General features: G+C 47.7%; 1 protein-coding gene across 7 annotated transcripts in view; it reads left to right on the plus strand.

Moving 5' to 3' along the window:
- Positions 1 to 14,605, plus strand: part of DENND2B (DENN domain containing 2B) — a 155,680-nt gene that overhangs the window by 43,249 nt on the left and 97,826 nt on the right. For 4 of the 7 annotated variants that reach the window (XM_060159724.1, XM_060159725.1, XM_060159728.1 and 1 more), the window contains one exon: positions 3,306 to 3,394. The gene's annotated coding sequence lies outside the window, so the exon portion shown is untranslated. Of the gene's footprint in view, positions 1 to 3,305; positions 3,395 to 3,950; positions 4,134 to 14,605 lie in introns of those variants that run through there. The other 3 variants (XM_060159723.1, XM_060159730.1, XM_060159731.1) reach the window with 1 other exon arrangement.

A 14,605-nucleotide genomic window follows, 5' to 3' on the forward strand; every position in this document is an offset into this window, starting at 1 on the left:
GTCCCCGGAAGAGTGACCTTACGAGGAAAGTTCTGGGAAACAAACCACAGGGAGACTTTACAGGAATTTTTGGTTGAGCCCACAGGCAAGGCACATGAGGAAAAGACATGTAATTATAGTTTGTAAGTCTATGAAAAGATACAATGAGTGACGTGAAATGGCTGTTCTAAGTTTCTTCTTCCTGTTGGACAGGAAGAAAGGGGGTTTTATGCATTCATTCAGCAGATTTTTATTGTGTGCCAGCTATGAGCTGGGCCCTATCCTAAATGCAGAGAATATGCTGGTTAGCAAAACTTTCCAGGTTCCTGCTCCTAAGGAACTCAGGGGGGAAGCAAGTAATCGCACAAATGAGCAATTGCAGGTTATGGTAAGTGCCATGGAGGGTGAGTCCTCATTTACACTGGAGGATCGTGAAAGACTTCTCTGCGGAGGTGAGAGGCAAGTTGAGGCTAGGCGAGTAAGAGTCAGCTGGGTGAAGACTAGGGTGTGGGGGAGTGTCCCAGGCAAGGGGAGCAGCCTGGAGAAGATCTGACACTTTGGGAAACTAAAAGGTGGCCTGTGTAGCTGGCACCCAGAGTGGGAGGGTAGGAAATGTGCTGAGAGGAGAGGAGGCTGGAGAAAGATCATGCTGGGCCTTATAGGTCCTGGTAAGAATTCAGATTTTATCCTAAATGCAGTGGGAAGCCATTGAAGTGTGCTAAGCAGGAAATGACATGATTTGGTGTAAAAGGGTGATTCAGACAGCTCTGTGGAGAACGGAGGTGTGAGGGCAAGAGTGAAAGCTGGGGTGATTAGGAGGTTGGTGCAGTGGTTAAGGGGAAAGACTGGGGTGGCAATGGAGGTGCAGAAAAACGGACAGATAAAAGATAAATCTTGGAAGTAGAATTATTTGGAGTCGGTAAGTGGATTGGCTGCGGGGAGTGTGAGGTAGGGATGTGCAAGGATATCTCCTGGGTTTCTGGCTGAAGTCTGCATGTGGGCCTCCCAGCAGATACTAGACCACAAACGGCTGTAAAAGCCCTATCCTTCCGGAAAGGTCAGGTAGGATTGATCTGAATCCAGCATTGCAGAGGCAGCAGAAGGATTCAGCTGTCCTTTCGCTCTGCCCAGTTCAAGGAGCTTATACACAATAGCAGCACCCAAGCAGCGATTTCAGTTCTCCCACTAATGCGGCCCTTACTATGTCCCTACCTGGTCCTCCCAGGGGAGGGCCCTAAGGAACCGCTGTAACCCCGGTGTGCCACTAGGGGGAGCATGGCCTGCATTCTGTGTCTGGTCTGGAGGGCTTTTTGAAGTTTGCATTACTTTAGAGACTGACTTGTATCAGCTTTAGTACTCAACCTTGTCCCTTCATGCTGCTTAGAAGAATGCGTGACATATGGTAGGTGCTCAATAAACATTAGTTGGTATTAATATTATAACTGTGACTATTGTCTTATTGTAAAAATGAATGGGCATCACCTCTGCTTTCTCATCATGGAGACTGGGCAAGTGGAATGTGCATTTTGGGCATCAGGAGCAGAGCAGAGGGCTGCCTGTTGGGAATGGGATGGGGGAGAAGTTTAGTGATTTGATGGTATTGCCCTTGCCGTTTCATCTTGTCTTCCTTTGCAGATGGGGGTGGGGGACACTAGGGCCTATGAGGAATTCCTGCGTTGGTACTTGGGTCAGGGTATTGGGTTGGGTATTTCTAGTAGGTGGTTGAGTATACCCTCTTTGAAGCTCTGATTGCTTCACTGAAGCAAAAGTGCCCCCCACTTAGGGTTTGTGCCATTCTGTTATTTCCTGTTGTATTTTGTGACACACCTCCTACCTTATCTCCTGACATATATTTACCTTTTAAACTTGACTGAATTAAAATCTTGTTTTAAGAAATTTGTGGTATATTGGACATTAGTGAAAAACACAGAAATTCTGCAAGGGATCTCAGCCTTAAAGATTCCATCAGAATCTCTCTAGCACGGTTTTAGGAAGCAACGTTGAAAAAAGTCTTCCTTGAGCCTCAGGGGCCTCTTCTTGGGGGCAAACCAACTGCCCCAGGTTTTGTTTGTTTGTGGTGAAGAGCAGCTGAGATGAAGTTCTTAGCTCAGTGCCTGGTTGAAGGAGAATGCTTTCACACACATCTTTTCATGCTCATCCCAGCCCTGTCACTTGCCCAGGGGACAGGTTTTATATGGAAACTGGGAGGCTAGGTGATCTGCCCGGAGGCACATGGCTGCTGTGGAGCCGGCGCTACCTGATCTTCTGACCCCTGCTCTGTCTGGTGCTCTTGGAACTACTCTGCTTAATATACGGAAGAGGGTTGAAAGGCTTGGCTACTATTTCTAGATCTGTTATCTTCTGGTTCTGTGACCTGGGCCAAGTTATTTGGCCTCTCTTTTAGATTTTTGAAAAAATCTGTTAAATTAGTATGATAGTACCATCCTAACTGTGGGTCTCTTGGGTTGGACAGATGAGCCAAGATTTGTAAGAGTACTTTGGAGAAGTGTAAGGTAATTTATAGCTATAGGGCAGGACTTTTTTTCTCTCATCTGTGCACCTGTATGTTTCACATCTCATAGAGGCTATCGTAGAGCCTTCAGGCTAAAAGATGATAGTAGGGCCTATTTGATCACGACTCAGAAGGAGTCTCTATCTTCCCCAGGGAACCCAGCCTTGTATCTCATAACTGGCTGTCAAAAAAACTGTTAGTTTGTAAGATCAGATGGCAGTGTACCTTAGAGGAAAGTACCAGACTAGGGGGCAGCGGACTGGTCTCTACTGTTAGTTCTTCGACTGCCAAACTGGCTTTGTAACTGTGGACTAGATATTTGATCCCTCTGAGCCTTAGTTTTCCCATCTATAAAATGGTGATAATGATATCTATCCAGTATACTTCAAAAGGTTTTGGGGATCGAACAAAATAGTGCATGTAAAAGAATATTACAAAGCAGAGGACTTCCCTGGTGGTCCAGTGGATAAGACTCCGTGCTCCCAATTTAGGGGGCCCGGGTTTGATCCCTGGTCAGGGAACTAGATCCCACATGCCACAACTAAGACCCGGCACAGCCAAATAAATAAATATTTTAAAAAATATATTACAAAGCAGAAATTTGCATCAGGGGATTACGCTTAGAGGGCCTGCTGTGTCCCAGGCACTGTGCTAGCTCTTTAACAGCACTGATATTATTTCTGGCCATGACGACAGCTCACAGAAAGCCTGGGCTTTAGGCTGTATTTGTATCACATTTGTTGCTTGGGCTGTGACTCTGACTTGCCCAGGACACTTACTGGACCTGACCTGGTGTCTTTCCTCTCCATTGCAGGAAGATGAGAGACTGCTTTGGCACCAGCACTAGTACCATGAGTCCCTGCACTGGTTAAAGCCATCACCACAGCCTGGGCAGGCAGCAAGGTAAGAAGAGAGGCCAGTCCAGGCGAGCTCCAGGGAGGTGAATGCATTTCCGCCTCAGCTGCTGCCGGGGAAAATCCCAAGCGCACAAACAAGTCGAGGCAGTGCATCTGGGTCCTCCTACCCTCCCCTCACTCCAGGACCCAGAGGAAGGGCTTGTTTCCCCTCCAAGTGTTCCAGCTAGCTCCCTCCCCCCTGACCAGGACTCTTCCAAGTTATAAAAAAAATGAGACACTGGTGGGGAGCAGAACAAGTCCACTCACTGTCTTCTCCCTTCTCCCCTCTGAGCTGTTGAAGCGAGTTCCCAGGAGCAGCCCAGAGCCCTTGTCTGACTGGGAGGGAGGTAGGAGGAGTGGAATGCGTGCAGAGACCGAGCTGATCAAAAGACAGTGCTGTTTCGTGAAAGCCTCCCAGAACTGAGGGAGAGAGAGGGAGACAGCGAGGGAGGGGTCGGGGGAGAGAAAGGGAGGGAGAGAGAGAAAGGGAGGGAGGGAGGGAGAGATCGGGAGCGAGCGCTGGCGAGAACAGGGTCTCCATGACGACTGGCCTGGCCGGCCAGCAGTGCTCCGCTCATTTGGCTGGAAGGAGCGCCACGAAAGGTCAGAGGAAGGAGCCGTGGGAAGCTCGCAGCAGGTATCCGAGCCGGAGCGAGTGGATTTGGGGGCCCTGGGCTCCCTAACAGACTGTGGTGTGAGCCAAACTGCTGAGAATGGAGTGGGCAGGAAAGCACCGGGACTTTCAGGTAAGGTCAGCTCCAGGCTTGGATTGTTTTTCCTCCTTTCCTGGCCAGTCTTGGGCTGTTTTCTGGGAGGCAGGCAAGTGTCTGTACTCTGTGCTCGGGGTTTGGGGCTCAGGAATGATGTCATGCTCCAACAGTTGGATTCTATTAGCTTAAGGAGGAGGGAAACAGCCAATTTTCTTGACTTTGCAGATCTAGCTGATCTCACTCTTACTGAACCTGAGGTGTTTAGACTTCACTATAGGAATCATCATCTTACTTTTATTTAGCACAAAGTCTCAGGATATTTTACAGGAAGGGTCTTTTATGTAGAAAAATGAGTTATCATCACTCCAGCATTGTGTTTGTAGTTCTTACGTGGAAACTCCAGTGTCTTTTGAGTGGCTTGGTTTGTTCTAGTGAACACTGTCTGTTTTGTCTCTTGGTGCTGCTATGTCTGACCTAATGAAAAAAAAAAAAAAGCTAATTAACTCAGCTGGGAGCCTGTGGTGAGCTCCAAGTCTCTCTGGAGTAGTTATTAGGACAGAGGGACTGTCCTAGGGATATCTGAACTGGGGTTGGTCTCTCTCTCTGGCCCCCAGGTAGCTTGGTAAGAAGCAAGCTGTCCTCCTTCATTAATAAAGTCCATCACAGGCTTTCCTTAGAAAATACATGGGGTGGAGGCAGGTGGTGTCTGGGGGCTGGGGGACCTGCAAAGAGGTTTTTCTTATCCAGATATCTCAGAGTGAGCTGCTGCTAAGAGCTAGGTTTCCTGAGGAGACATGAAGTGCTGTGGTTGTGCTGAATGGATTCCTTGGTTAATATTTTAACCAACTCTCAGGGCATGCAGTGTCCATGCCGCACGCCCCTTCTACACTGTCCTATGTTTCGGTAATACTTGTTCTGACCTAGAGGACTAGTGTGTGGTGAACTCATTGTGGCCTAGGAGAGGAGACTGTTCCAGAAAGGCACTTTCATAGGTGATGAGGTAGCTAAGGTTGTCAGTGATCTTATCAGGAGGGTTAACGCAGTGGACACTCCCTGCAGTGGAGACCCATCGGGATGTGCTTCCTCTTCAGCCATGTTATAGCTTAAACTTACTGCTGGGCCTCAGGAAACTTGGTGGGTGCCTTTGGTTTCTCTGTGGGATGAGGGAACAGCTGCCATCCTGGCTCTTTGGTTTTTCTTCTTGAACTTTCTGAACAGAATGTCTTTTGTACTCTGGCAAACAATGAGGGGGGCCTTCTGATTAACTTCGGGTCAGCTTGCCAATGAAAGCACTGGCCATGTCCCCAAGCGGGCTCCCTGAATGTGGACATGTGTACATCATTGTTGTGGCCTGAGGCTCCATAAGGGTGAACTCCATGGCCCTGGACCTCAGACGGGCCGCTTCTAAAGTGATGCCTCCTTTCACTGCACTCCAGGGCTCCTCTGCTTGGTTGACACCTCGGTTAACTGGGGGGATGTGGCATGGCGCTGTTGGCTGGGACTCAGTTTGGGGGATGTGAAGAGGAGGCCTCTCTGAGTCAGTGGCCCCTTCGGTGGACAACGCAAATCCAGGATCTCAGTTCTCCTCTACTCGTGTGGATGTGTTTGGGCAGCTCCTCCAATTTTATGGTCCCCGCACGTGTCAAGAGGGCTAGCAGATGATCTTTCTTTTGGTGTAGCAGAATGAATAATGGATTTGGGTTTAGGAGACGTGAACCGTGGCCAGGTTCTGCTACTTACCATAAAGGTAGCCATGGGCAAGACCCTCAACCTCTACGACCTTCAGATTTATTGGCTGTGAAATGGGGATAATGATAATAGCTCCTTCATAGGACTGTTGCGGGGAGCAAATGAAATAATTTCCATGAACGTAGTTTTAAACAAGTCAAGTCCTATATGATGTAAGATGTTATGAATTGACACTTGATGGATGGTCCCTCTTTCTTCTGGAAAGTCACTTTGTTCTGGTTTTCCCATTTATAAAGTCCCTTCTTCTCTTTTGCATTTATAAATAAAAATGAGAAAATCCTTTTAAAACTTCTTCAAGATGTGAAAAGAAACAAATAGTGCTTTCTTTGGGTTGGGAAGTTTAGTGATGTTCACTGTAGACTTTGAGCCATAAATGATCCTTCAGAGATGAAGCTTTCCTTGGGTCACCTGACTCACATGTTTTAGTATGGAGGAGAGGGATTCCAAGAGACCCTTTGCTTTTCCCACAGCTGCCTGGCGCTTACGGAGTCATAGATTTTAGAAGCTGGAAGAGAGGCTACTGGTTGCCAGGGCTGGTTCCCTCATCCTGTTAGGTTCTGCTGGGGAAACTGTTGCGAGTGAGCAGGGAGGCCTTTCTCCTCCGTTTTGGGTTTGAAAGGCAGGGTTCTAACTGGCAGGAAGTGTTATTGCTCTGAAAGGTCCTTGGGGGCTAGGCAGCTCTTTTAGGAACCTGTGGCTACAGCTTAGAGGGAAATAAGAAAGAAACAAGGAATTGGGAATTCCAAGGGCAGAGATACTCGATATGCCGTGGGACTGTGCAAGGAACAGAATAGCAGGGGAGTGGAGCCTCTGGGCAAGGGCGTCCCGGCTCTGTCCTCAGAGACTCCGGGAGGCTCCTGGCATACTAGGTGGAAACACGGGAAAGGGCCGGCACCCCACTTGCAGCCGCAGCTTTTGTTGTAGGGCAAGGGCACACCTGCCAGCCAGGCCCTGGAGTAGTGCCTTGGAAGAAGCCCCTGAACAGACAGATTTTTTTTTTTTTTTTTAAATAACGGAGCCTTTTTTCCAGGTGAATCTTGTCACAGCAGCCTCTCCAGCCTGAGGGGAAGCTGTCCACAGCTTAGCTTGGGGCTGCAGCTGTTCCCCACTCCTTGTCAGTCCAGTTTCCCAGAGCTGAGTCACAAATCGGATCCCTCCCTGTTCCTTAAGGATGAAAAAGTAACATTCTTGTTCTTACTCCCTCTCTCCCCCTTCCTTTACTCCTCTTCCTGCACTTTCTCCCCCTGGGCTCCTTCTCTCTGTAAAATTAGAATAATCAGTTACCCAGGGAAGTTGCAATTCTGAAATACTTTGGAGGACAGGCCAAGGCCGTCCTCAGTTCTGCTGGCTCTGCCCCTGTCCCTGGAATGCAGGGCTTGGGTGTACCATTTGGACGGGCACCACAACTCCAGATATCACAGCCACACTGCTGGCCCGGGACTAAGAGAGGCTGCGTCCCGTCCCCACCTCACCTGATTCTAATGACTACTTCCGGGAGGTAGGAACCTGAGACAGGTAGAGGGTCTGAGTCCTGGGCTGTCCAAAGCACCTCCCTGCAGGCTGGCAGGACTGAGAGGCTGAGAGCATGTCATCCTGTTGCTTCTCTTAGCTGTTACCTGTCACTGCCCTGGAGACTCCTGATTTCTCATGTTGGGCCCAAGAGAGTTTGCTGAGGCAGCCAAGCAAAGGGAACGTGTGTGGAGCCTGGGGGAGGCCGGGCAGCAGCCCTGCACGGCTTTGGCTTGTCTTCCTTCTGTCCCTCCGCCTTAGCTTGGGAGAGCAGGCTGTAGGGAGGGGGCCTCGCAGGAACCATGCGAAAGTGGAAAAGGGGCCAGGAGGGCATGAAAGAAAAAAAAAAGACCACCTGGCATGCTCTGCAGAGAGTTCTCTTTCTGTGGGAAAACTTGCACTAGTGAGTGGCTTCTTCTGGGGGTGGGGAGGGAGACTGTGCATCTCTTTTATGCTGGGGAGAAGCTGCTCTGTGCACCTGTCCCAATAGGTGGGTGGGGTGAAATGCGGGTGTATCCATCTGAGGGGAACATGCCACGTGATATATTGTCTGATAGAAAAAATCCAGGGTCTCTGTTTCTAGCCATGGGCCCTAGAAAACTGGCCTGCACGTGTGTATGTGTGTATGTGTGTTTTGAGGGGAGAGGAAGATGCTGAATGAGTCTAGACTACCTTATTGAAGGATTTCTCCAAAGATCCCTTCTCATTTTTTTTGGCTCAGGTATACTGCTGTTGAGGGGCTGTTGAAATGATCACAATACTCTTCTCTGAAAACTGCCTGAATCTTAGATTGCACTGTCTCTATAAAGGGTGAATTATATGCAATCAGGATATGAAGCCTTCTTAACCAAAGCTGACCTGTTCCTAAGAGTTTGTCATGAAACCACCTGTTTCTCAAAGATCCAGACTCTTTTTCTGTGTGACTTGTCACTGAAGGGATTTGTATGTGAGCTGGAGATTGGCTAATAGGAAGCGTCACAGTGGATGAAGGACTATTTGAACCTGGGAAAAAGGAGATAAACATAGGGTTATGGGAGATAAGATCTGAAGCAGTAGGAAGATTACTAGAAGGAACAGGAGAAAGGCCCTGGGAGGGGGATTGAGGAGAGGGTAGTTGTCAGGGACAGGAAGGGTGATAGAGGGTGTACCTGGGCTGACCTAGGAGGCCTTCGTGATACAGCAGAATGCCGGCCCGCCCCCAGGGGCTCAAAGAGACAGTGTTGTGTAGATCCTAACAAGCACTGGGAGGGCAGGAGTGGGTGGGAGCGGCTGGCACTGCAGTCAACACCCCTGTTCATTTGCTCTTTGGGCCCAGAGACATCTCTGGTGCCCATATGTTCTCTTGGTCTGTTTACCCATTTAGTCAGTGAATACAGAGGGTCTGGGCCAAGAGCTGGGGAGGATCTAAAAAAGTATCAAGTGTGGGATTTATCCCATATATATATTGTATTACTTGTTGTAGTATAGTTATTTCCTCCCCAGTGTGAGCCTCTGTCCGTGTGACTGAGAGGAAACACAGACCTACTGAAGTTTTAGGTTTTGGTGGTAGGGTTAATGGCTATCTCATGCGTTAGCCTGGGAAAAAGGAAGAGGGTCCAACTCTTAGACTCTGATTTGAAGCACTGTTTGAGTAATGGGAGAGAGCCCACTAAAGGACTGGAAATAGGAGGAGGGTGTTTGAGGCTTCTCTGACAGTGTCTGACCCTGGTGCGTGTGTGCAGGGGGTGGGGAACGGGAAAAGGGAAATGGGAAAATTGGAAAGAAAACTATAAAGTCAGCTAGTTTCTAGAACTCTTTAGATTTGTTTGAGGAACTGATTTTGGTATGTTCATTCATGTCTTGGAACACAGGCTCCCTTATGGAGTTCTGACAACTGAGTTTTATAGATTGCTTTTAAGTGAGTCAACCTGTAATGTGTTTGTTCAACTCTCAGTGACTATTAGATATTCAGTGAGTGTATGGTGCTGCCTTAGAGCAGCTCTGATGGAATTATTTGCACATAATGAGAGTATCTTACATGCAGTGTAGTGAAGTGATTAAGGGCTGGAACTCAGGGGTCATATAAACACAGGTTTAGAATCTGACATTACTCTTTACTAGCTGTGTGACCTTGGGTAATTTATCTAATCTCTCTGAGTCCCAGTTTTCTGTGAGGCATCTGTAAAATGGATATAATAATAACTCTTAGCTTGTTACAGTTGTGGTGAGGATTGAATGAAATGATACATGTAAAGCTCTCAGCCCAGTGCCTGGCACACAGTAAATGTTCAGTGCTTTCCATTATTATTATCAACTTGGAGCAGCTCTTTGAAGAGAGTAAGGCTGGAATCTCTTAATCAGGTTGGGGTTACTAGGCTAGGAAAGTCAAATCATATTCTTCTTTTAGAGGGAGTGTATACTTTGTACTTTATTCATCTCTCTGTCAAGACCCCAGGAGAGTTTCTGACGTGGTCCTTCTCAACCCAGCTTCATAGGCTCAGCTCTACCCTCTTGTAGGATGCTTACCCTTCATAGTCATGGGAGTCTAGAACTGCTTCTTGCTTGCCCCTTTCCTACAGGCTGGCCCAGGTAGGACCTTGAGGTCCCCCTTAACGCAGCATTGGAGGCCCTTCCCAAGCTGCTCTCAGTGCTCTGGACACTGGCTACCCTAGCACTCCTCACCTCTGCTTCCATGAATTCTATCCTGTATCCTTCAAGACCCAGCTTAGAATATAGGCTTTGTAGCCAGCTCTGGAGGTTCATAGTCTGGCGCTTCCTCTTACTATCTGTGGACCTCTGGAGTTAACCTTTGTAAACCTTAGTGTCTTAGTAATATTACCCATCTTAAAGATCTGTTGCAGGGGTTAAATGAGATAATTTACATAAAGCACTTAGCTTAGTTTCTGGCACACATATGCTCTCAAAAAATGCTAGCTGCTGGGGCTTCCCTGGTGGCGCAGTGGTTGGGAGTCCGCCTGCCGATGCAGGGGACACGGGTTCATGCCCTGGTCCGGGAAGATCCCACATGCCATGGAGCGGCTGGGCCCGTGAGCCATGGCCGCTGAGCCTGCGTGTCCGGGGCCTGTGCTCTGCAACGGGAGAGACCACAACAGTGAGAGACCCGCGTACCGCAAAAAAAAAAAATGCTAGCTGCTTCTGCTGTTAGAGCTCTCTCCCTCCTAAGAACTTCTCTGCCCGCACACAGGAGTAGAAAGAGCCCTGGCCAGGTAGTAAGCAGATCTGAGCTTTAGTCCTGGCTCTAGCTACGACTTGCTGGGTGACCTTGGGGAAGTAACTTGGCTTCTCTAGGCTTCAGTTTCCTCTTCCAGGAAGTGGGAGGTTTGGATTGAGTGTTTTCGTTGACATTCTGACTTGACTCTTGATATGCATTATCTTATCTTTCCAACTAGATTTCCCTAAAGTCCAATGAAGCTAAGTAAAATATTTGATACATTTTATTTCCTCAGACTGACCAACATACTTAATTTATGCTTAAAAACATATTTGGGTAACTTTTTTTTTTAACCCCATCAGCTGGATTCTAAGAAGCATTTTGCCTTGGTTCGTATAACTTGGAGACTGGGAACTTGTTCTCAGCTGCATACGGCTCGGTTGCAACAACTTGCAGAGAGGCTCTAGCCCTTAGTAAGTTAGAAGGTCTCCCAGGTCATTAAGAAGGGAGGTGGTGGTTTCACTTAGTGCCTCTGGAAAAATTTTGGTCAACACATGTTTGGAGTACTCATTTGTTCTGCTGTAAAGACTTAGACCAGCTCTGTGAATAAATGCGGCCAACACTGTTTCCTTCTCTCAGTGGAGAAAACTGGCAGTGTTTTTTGACAGACCCTCTCTCCTTTAGAGTCTGGAGTGAGCCAGTTGTGCTCAGAGACAAACCTGTGTGTTAAGGGAAGAGCCATCCAATGAAAGAGTGATGTCTAGAGCCTGGTCGGGCTGTCGGGGTTCACATTCTGGCTCTGCCACGTCCCAGCTCTGTCGCCTTGGGTAAGGTACTTAGCCTCCCATGCCCCAGTCCCTCTTCTATAGAATGGAGGTGGTAATAGTACTATTTCATAGGGTCGTGGTGAGGCCTAAATGTCAAGTGCTGAGAATAGCACCTCGTATCTAGCACTTTATGCAATGTGAGCCACTATAGTTATATTTATTATTCCCTTGTAAGCCAAGCAGGCTTTGTTTCTGAGTGGCTAGTCTGTCTGTCCAGTTTGTTCTGCTGAGAAATGTGAGGCGCTATCCCCTTCCTCCATGTCTTGGACAGATATCTAGTATCGGCAGGGCAGTAGTAAGTGTCCCCTGTCAGTACAGAGGTCATAGCTCTTGTACCTTGCTTTTGTAAAGAATTATGTAAACCAGAGGGGGAATCTGGCGGAACAAAGGAGCATCTAGGTTGAAAGGACCCTCTCTGATGAGTAATGCATGTTCTGTGGCAGAGCCCTGGGCAAAAGAGGAAGAAGGGAAGTGGGCTGAGGGAGAGTGTAAATCAGGGGCAGAGAGAGCTAGGGAACGAAGAGTGGTGACTATCCCCAGGCAAATGGTTGTGGCTAAGACAGTGAGCTGTATAAGAAGCTCCTGGCACTTTATCTTCCAGGAGACAGGTTGTCTCCACAGCCCCAGGTGAGACTTGCCCCCGAGGAGCGAGGAGCGAGGAGCGAGGAGCGGTGGATTGGGACGGGAGGTTCTAACCTGTTCCTCACAAGAAGGAGTAGTACCGAGTAGCTTGGTGCATCTTATCTACAAGTGTAATTATAAAGAGATTTCCTTGTTCAACTGCAAGAAACAGGAACTTTTGCTGCCGTATTTAGCAGCATGTTTTAAGTCCCTCAAATCTCCTTTGAGTGCTACCAAAGCTCTCAGCTTTGTTGTTATCTCTTGTTGAGCTAGAGTCTGGGAAGGTCATATCAACAGTGCCAATTTATGGGCCTGCTGAACCCAGGCTGGCCTAGGGCAGAATGGGGAGTTCCTGGGAGTAGGTGCTTCACAGATTTTCCCTTTGAATGAGGCTGTTTATAATTTAAGGTTCCTTTTGCTTTAGAAGACCAAACTCTGTGGATTAGGGTCAAACATTTTATTTCTTCTGCAGTTTTGCTTCTGTAGGCTCCCAGAGGCAGGAGCTCAGTCTCTACAGTAGCTCCCTGTACAGTCAGGAGACGCTCAGCCTTGATGGTACTTTCAACTACCAACACTATGCCTCACACTCCTTACTGGAGGTAAGTTTTCTTGGCACAGAGTTATGTCAGACTCCCCTACCTCATTTAGTTTATTAGCAATTTTTGACCTATCGTGTGTTCTGAAGGAGTGATTAAAAGAAGTGAAGGGCTTCCCTAGTGGCGCAGTGGTTAGGAATCCGCCTGCCAATGCAGGGGACACGAGTTCAAGCCCTGGGCCGGGAAGATCCCACATGCCGCGGAGCAACTGAGCCCGTGCGCCACAACTACTGAGGTCCTCGTGCCTAGAGCCCGTGCTCCACAACGAGAGAAGCCACCGCAATGAGAAGCCCGCGCACCACAATGAAGACCCAATACAGCCAAAAAAAAAAAAAAAAAAAAACAAGTGAAGACCACAGTGTGTAGAAACCACACGTGGGGCCTTGTACTCATTTGTAGGGATCTAAGAATAAGAAGGTCAGACCCATGTGTACCTATACTTTGTCACTTGGCAAATGGATGCAAATAGGGAAAGGAAATTAAAGAACCTGACTGACCCTGGCACCTATAAAGAAGTGTGGTATTTGAATGCAAAAGGAAAGTACCTGGGGTAGCTGAGTTGAACTTGGCAATGTCAGTCTGTGACTGACTGTCAGTCTGCGGTCTGTGACTTCACTAACTCAGAGAACTGAGGCTTTGGAATCTAGAAAGAGAGCACTGAAGTTTATTTTCTTTGCCCCCCTCTAACCCCCAGATTTACTCACCCCTTAGGGTTCCAACATAAGTGGAAATGCCAGATAAATTGCTGTTTTTGAAATGGAGTGGGCAGCACTGTCCTCTGTGGGACCCGGTCTCTCTGGGCTGTGAGTCATCACTGCTGCTCAGGATTGGGTTACCACTCAACTGTGCTGGGAGAGCCAGCTGTGAGGATACTGGTGGTAAGAAGGGCGGTGGGTTTTCTTAACGCTGAGTAAGTGCCCAAAGGGAAGTGGCAGGGGTCAAATTAAAAAGAAAACAATGAGGAACAACTGGAAAATTTTGTTGTATTTAAATCTCATTAAATGGAAGTAGAAAAGCTTCTTTTCTTTTTTTTTTTTTTAAATCTCAAAACCCACATCTGTTTGGTAAACCCAGGTGGGTTTCAAAAGCAATGCTATCCAGACTCCTTTTCATCTGAAAAATACCCAAGGTCACATGTCTCCATAGCTTTGCTGGAAGAATTTGAGCCCTGGGAAGCTGTAGAAACTAAAGGAGAAAACCATGGAGTTACGTGTATTTTACCACAATAAGAAAAGTTAGTGGGGAGAAAAAGAAAGCTGTGGAGATTGCAACACTTATGACATCGTCCTGGCCCCGATAGCAGTTATTGTCAGTGGGGGAGTTGGGATGATTTATCCATTTGTGTTCCCTAAGGGTTTATTTCTCCCCAGCCCTTTCTCTTAATTTACATTCTTTCCTTGAGATCCCACTGAGGGGGCAGGGAGGGTGTCCAACTCTGCCTCTCTTGTTTAGAAACTTTTTATTTATTCATTCATTCAGTACATCTTTATTGAGTAGCCATCCTGTTCTAGGCACAGTTCTCTATGCTGGGGGTGTAGAGGTAACTAACACAGCAAAGTCCTTGTGTCATGGGGGGGCAGTAAGTAAAAAATCACACAAATCAATAAATGAGATAAAGATAGTGATATGAGCCATGAAGGAAATAATGGTGATATAAAAGAGAGAGAAACAGGAACTTAAAAAAAAATTATTTATTTATTTATTTTGTGTGTGTATTTTTGGCTGTGTTGGGTGTTTGTTGCTGCACCCAGGCTTTCTCTAGTTGCGGCGAGTGGGGGCTGCTCTTTGTTGTGGTGTGCTGGCTTCTCCTTGCAGTGGCTTCTCTTGTTGCGGAGCACGTGCTCCAGTAGCTGTGGCATGCGGGTTCAGTAGTTGTGACTCGTAGGCTCTAGAGCGCAGGCTCAATAGTTGTGGTGCACGGGCTTAGTTGCTCTGCGGCATGTGGGATCTTCCTAGACCAGGGTTTGAACCTGTGTCCCCTGTGTTGGTAGGTGGATTCTTAACCACTGTGGCACCAGGGAAGCCCGAGAAACAGAAACTTGATAGCTATTTTCA

The sequence above is a fragment of the Lagenorhynchus albirostris genome, chromosome 9, assembly GCF_949774975.1.
Source record: "Lagenorhynchus albirostris chromosome 9, mLagAlb1.1, whole genome shotgun sequence".
Taxonomy (NCBI): Eukaryota; Metazoa; Chordata; class Mammalia; order Artiodactyla; family Delphinidae; genus Lagenorhynchus; species Lagenorhynchus albirostris.